Genomic DNA, 6,943 nt, shown 5'->3' with positions numbered 1-6,943 from the left:
TCGGTGCACTTCTGACAAGTAGGGTTAAAGATAAGAAAATATTTGAAAATAAAAAGAAAGTGTCCTTAATTTGTTTTGATAATCTGACTCTTTCAATATGTTTTTATGTGAACAGAGATATCTATTTGGAATATATATATATTATATATATATATATATATATATATATATATATATATATATATATATATATATATATATATATATATATAGTACCGACCAGACACAACCTAACAGAAAGCGAACCCAGAGCGCACCCCGGGTTCGCTCTCTGGGTTCGCTTCGGGTTCGCTTTGGGTCCGCTAGTGCTGAACCCGAGCGAACCCGGAGCGCACCCGTAGCGAACCCAGAGCGAACGCTGAAAGCGAACCCCAAATTCAGTAGCGGTCCCAGAAAGCGAACGTGCGTTCGGTGTTGCGTAACAGAGCTGTCAATCAGGATTAGCGATTAATTCATCAGCGCGTCGACCAATCAACATGCCGAACAGGTCTGTCAATCAGGATAAGTGATAAAATGCGTTGACCATCAGCGCATCGACCAGTCAACATGCCAGTTTGTAACCTAAACATTGTACAAGCAAAGTGTGTGAATGTACAGTGTAAAAATATTATTAATATGTTTTTTAAACATGATTTTACATTTATATATTTTAATTCTCCAGACAACATGCAATATTTACACATCTATTTTCATTATTTTTTATTTTTAAAATCTATTAATACATTATATATTTTTATTATCCAGGTAGCATGTTACATGTATAGTTACATATTTATATTCTCTATGTTTTTAAAATCCATTAATATATGAATATACATTACGTAAATTTATCAGACAATTTGTACTTTAATTCATAGTAGAAAAAAAGAAGATAATAATGGTTATAACAACTGTTACTAAAAAAAAAGAAAAAAAAAAACTGGTCTTCGATATTTTATAGTATTTTATTATCTTAAGATACAGTATAAGAACATGTACGTGCTTTAATTTAATTATTTTTTATGCATTATTTCAATTTACATGCATGCACGTTTTAATTTATCCAGATCAAAATCGGAATTATCGATCTTAATTATTGATCATGAAAAAAAAAATTAAATGTACATTGTACAGTATAAATGTGCAATATGTCAATACGTAAATTGGGGGGGGGGGGGTCTCATTTTTTTAACTACTATGATATTTTTTTAATTAATCTTTTACCAAAATTTAATAAATATCTTGATTTAAATACAAGTATATTGGGAAAGATTATTTTGTCAATTCTAATTGTCCTACATGTAGACCTTATGTTGTATGTTTTTGAATTTTTGTAACTACTTGCAAGTCAGTAAAAAAACAAAACAAAAACAAAAACAAAAACAAAAATGCTTATCACTTTCCTTCGCGTCCATATATAAATATACAGGTTTATATGTTCACGAACCTCTTACATGTACTACATGTAATTTTCAAAATACTTTATATGGATATAAAAAAAAAATAATAGACGGGTACGTTTTGTACTTGTGCATGAAAAGTACACGTAATTCCAACATTAGTAAATTGAACTTGCAAAGATACCTTAATACGAAAACGGACATATATTTTTTTCATTACATACATGTAGGTACCTGTATTTGAACCTTGTAATTGTCAGAATTATTTAATTTTAACACTTTAATAATTGTAGTTTTAAAGTGAAGCCAAGGTCATCACGTGTCGGTAATCATCCAACTGTTTCGAAGATTTGCGGGTGCTAAGAGCAATTGCGGTGGGGTTTTTTAATTGACACTTGCTAGGTGGATGTATACTGTCTCTATGGTCACGGTATACATGTACCTGAGTATATACTCCCCCTACATATGATGCCCTACAACCGGCCCATAGAAAACAATTCGAGTACGGAGAGGGGTGGGGGCTCATCGAAATAAAACAATAAAAATAAATAAATAAATAAATTAATTAATAAAAAACATCGGGCGGTATTATCTTAATTTCATCTACTTAATCATGCGAGTTTACAGTTATTGAATTCTTGCTTTGTGTGTTTTCTTTCTTGTTTTTATTTATTTTTAAATATTTAGAATTTTGTTTGTTAACACGCCGCTCCAGTATGTACATGTATGTAGTGGGGCGGGGGGGGGGGGGGGGATCAGGAACCAGTAAAGAACACAAACTATTCAAGTGATCATTTACATGTATTTGAACACAACTTTAAAAAATTAATATATTCTTATCAGTGGACCAGTTATTAGTTTTTGTTTGTTTGTTTGTTTTGGTTGTTGTTTTTTTTTTTTATAAGTCTTCCGTTAAACTCGCCTTATAAAACAATGATTTATAGCATGGAAGTAAATTATAAATGATCTGTAAAACGAAACTCAAGTTACACTGTATGAGAATTTTTAGTGATTATCACGACCTACATATACATGTAATGGACGACAACCTAGCTTAAATATAAACTGCTAAATATGAAAACTTAGCATTTTACGTGTACAGTATGTCTCAGCTATCTCATAGATAAGATCATAATTCAGTTGTTTGTCTTTCAAACATTTAAATTACGATTTAGCAATTGCCATTACAATTGGAAGTTCCAACTTATTTTAAAACGCATGAATAATGTAAACAAATGAATTTGAAAGCTTTTTTTTTTTATTAAGATACTTTAATCATTTTCACTCCATCTGATACATCGAAAATGAATTTAACACCTTTTCTTCTTTTTCTTTTGAGATATACTTAGCTTGTAAGTTAAGAAAAATTAAAATGTGATAATTCTACGTCGAATGTACGGTGAAATTCTTGAAAAATTATCAACGTTCTCCATATTGTCACTTACATGTACATGTTTCGATCGCCATAAAAACAGTAATGATCGATTTCACTACTGTATTTGGAATATACAAGGGGCGGGGCTTACTGGCGGCAAGATTAAAGCGGGGTCCGCTTCACGCATGAGTGCTTAAAGCGAACCCGGAAAGCGAACGCCGGGTTCGCTCTAGCGGACCCAGAGCTGACCCCGAGCGAACGCAGAGCGAACCCGAAGCGCACCCAGAGCGGTCCCAAATTTTCTGAAAGCGGACCCGCAGCGGACCCCGAGCGAACCCAGGAAGCGCTTTGGGTTCGCTCTGGTGTTAGGTTGTGTCCGGTCGGTACTGTATATATATATATATATATATATATATATATATATATATATATATATATATATATATATATATATATATATTACACATAGTGTTTTTTTTTTAAATTGTTCAAAATTATTTTATTTTAAATCTAAACCTTTTGAAGGGTGGCAAGATAATCCCAAATTAATATGATCTTACATCTTTCAAACATCAATTTCCCTCCATGGATTTTACGCACCACCATCCACGAAGGAAAAATTCTTGACATTGATCTGCACTGTGTGGGCATTCTCATTATGAGAGTTGCTGCCCTTGATGCACAAGTTCTTGCTATAGGTCTACACTATTTTGTTCTCTTTTCTAAGAAGAAATACAAATAGTTTATCAAACCTAATTTGACTGTACAATTTACACACTTTGTTCGACATTCTTAAAACTTGTGTTTCACAATATTGCCACCGTGTTTCTAGAAGTAGATCTAGAAATTTTAAAAATAAATTATTCCCTTTTCGATCATTTGCTTCTCTGAAACCTAGTACTATATATACCGCATAAAAATAAATCAATTGATGAATTCGAATAATTTCGATCTCAAAGTAGCATTGTTCCATAAAGCTGATTTTGAAAAAAATATATATTTCTGGATTTATTACTAGGGAACTCTTATAAGTCCAATGGTGTCCTTGAGCATTTAAAATAAAAATAATAATAACTCTTGAGACACAAATACATTCTGTTTCAGTGTACTCCAACAGGGGCGTATCCAGGATTTTTTTTTCGGGGGGGGGGGGGGTATCCATATCAATTCTAACAAATATCAGACTCCGATATTTTTGACGAGCCAAAAAAAGTGACCAACTTGCACAGACCTGGAGAGCCTAGATCGTGAGGAGAGAGACGTGGGCACATTTCTAAGTCAATTTTCTTCCATGGCTTTCCTTGACATTCTAAGACGATCAATGTTTCCTAGGTGGTCCAAGGTCATTTTTGTCTTAACTTTTACATAGAAATTAAATAACTCTGAAAACTCCAGAGGGACCCTGACCTCCTCCCCTGACCCCCTCTAGATCCTCCCTTGTTCAACTTCAGCCAGAAATGAATATATGTAGAAAGTGTCTCGTTTTTATATATACATATGTACATGTAATGGTCCAATGTATGAGTGAAAAATATCATATTTTAAATTTATATTCTCGCCCATTATTGATTTGGCCCAGTCCACAAACTTTCTGAACATTCCTCGTTCATGTGTCATTTGATACTGGAAATTCCAACGTGGATCTTGTCAGAAAAATGGGAACTATGTTGTCTTAATTGGTGAAAAAGTAAGATATCCACATTTATCGCTGTTAAAAAATAGTTACGATTTTTATCTTGCATAATTTCTTTAATGAGCGATGCTTAGTTAGAAATAACCAGCTTACGTAATATCGGCTTAGTTAGAAATAACCAGCTTACGTATTATCGGATTTTTAGCTCACCTGGGCTGAAAGTTCAAGTGAGCTTTTCTGATCACCCGTTGTCCGTTGTCCGTTCGTCTGTAAACTTTTCACATTTTCAACTTCTTCTCAAGAACCACTGGGCCAATTTTAACCAAACTTGGTACAAAGTATCCTTGGGTAAAGGGGAGTTTAAAATTTAAAAATAAAGGGCCAAGCCCCCTTCAAAGAGGAGATAATCAAGAAAAGACAAAAATTGGGTGGGGTCATTAAAAAATTTTCTTCTCAAGAATCACTGGGCCAGAAAAGCTGAAACTTACATGGAGGCATCCTGTGGTAGTGTAGATTCTAAATTGTTCAAATCATGAATCCTGGGGGTAGGGCGGGGCCACAATAGGGAATCCAAGTTTTACATTGAAATATGTAGTAAAAATCTTGAAAAATCTTCTTCTCAAGAACCACTGGGCCAGAAGAGCTGAAACTGATGTGGAAGCATCCTGGGGTAGTGTTGATTCTAAATTTTACAAATCATGACCCCCGGGGGTAGGGCGGGCCCACAATAGGGAATCCAAGTTTTACATTTACAATAAGTACTACAAGGTGGGAAATCAGGTAAAGAACAGCAGGGCCAGTTACTCAGGTGAGCGTTGTAGCCCATGGGCCTCTCTTTTTTTTTTTTTAATCTTTCCTGTCTGCCATTTCAGATGTTCCTACTAATCCATGATGGAAAATTCCATTAAGCTTGATAAACTTCTGAAGTACCTGATTGACCCTATATAATTTTCAAAGGGATTTAGTACATGTAAACCACGTACATGTAATTTGAAAATGTTTTTTTTTTTAATAGAATTAAGGAATAAAAAGATAAAAGTCGGATTTAAAATTATATTTGATTAAATATAAAATTTCTTTTTTTTTCTTGATTAAATGCAAATGATAGATTTAATATACTAAAAAACAAAACAAAACAAAAAGCAAAAAAAGGGGGGGGGAGCTTATGGCGAAGGGTAAAGTTTCCCAAATGCAAGTCAATCTCCAAGGTCAGGGTCAAGAGAAAAGCCTTATGTCAATGGATATACCTGGTAAATATGAAAACCCAAGCACCAACAATTCAAAAGTTACGGTCAAAGTAATAATGTTTTCTAAAAGTACGTTAAACTCCAAGGTCAAGATCAAAGGGTCAAAATTAATGGTACGCAGGGGAATACCTTGCAATTAGAAATACACATGCAAAATATGAAAGCACCAACTGTTCAGAAGTTATGGCGAAGGTTAAAAGTTTTTCGAAAGTGGGTCAAGCTCCAAGGTCAAGGTCAAAATTGTTGGTATCCAAAGGAAGGTCTTGTCACAAGAAATATACCTGTGAAATTTGAAAGCCCTTGTTCTAACCGTTCAAAAAGTTATGGCCAAAGTTAAAGTTTTTTAAAAGTGGGTCAAACTCTAAGGTCAAGGTCAAAAGGTCAAAAATATTTACACCCATGGAAAGTACTTGTTACAATAAATATGCATGTGAAACATGAAAGCCCTAGCACCAACTGTTCAAAAGTTATGGCCAAGATTAAGGTTGGGTATTTTTTTTTTTTTTTTTTGCTAAATTGGGTCAAACTCCAAGGTCAAGAGGTCAAATATGTTGGTACCCAAAGGAAGGTCTTGTCACAAGTAATACATATGTGAAGTATGAAAGCCATAACTCCAACCAATCAAAAGTTATTGGCAATGTTAAAGTTTTTTGCGGACAAACAGACAGACAGCTAGACAGACAGACGTTGCGGATAGGGCAAAAACTATATAGCGCCGATTCTTTGATTACGTAGGCATAAAGAAAACAAGAGTAGAATGCTCCCTCTTCTCCCAAGTTATACCAACAAAATACATTACAGTTATTATTTTTACATGGAGGCGCTATTTTGCAAAGTATATTCAAAAGAGGTGCACGGATTTTATCATTCTTGCTAGAATTTAGAGAAAATAGATACAGTGTTAAGGACAAATAAGTTGTGAATTTAGGTAAAAACTTCATTAATTTTATCCTTTGTACATTTCCAGTTACTACAAGGACAAAAGTAACAAAGAAATACATAAGTCAAATGTGATTAGATGCCCTGTTTACAGAGGGAGTTTAATTTAATTAAACGTAAACTCTGTTTAATTCGAATTAATTAAACTCGCATTATTTTACTTCGCTTTAATTAGTAAAAGTTAAATGCGCATTCGTGCGAACAGGGCATAAAAACTTATCTATCGTTTTATGGTCAACATCAAATATGAAGTTGTCAGTTTTCTTAATCCTTTTTTAGAATCTCTGAATGTCATGTAGTTCGCGATTGATTAAAGTACATACAGTGCAAAGAAAAATAGCCAAGCAACATTCTAGAAAAAAGAATTTCC

Source organism: Saccostrea echinata, unplaced genomic scaffold, assembly GCF_033153115.1.
Source record: "Saccostrea echinata isolate AGI-Se365-2 ecotype Australia unplaced genomic scaffold, CSIRO_AGI_Sech_v1 ptg000002l, whole genome shotgun sequence".
NCBI lineage: Eukaryota > Metazoa > Mollusca > Bivalvia > Ostreida > Ostreidae > Saccostrea > Saccostrea echinata.
The sequence above is the reverse complement of the archived record's forward strand: the minus strand, read 5'-3'. Positions refer to the sequence as shown.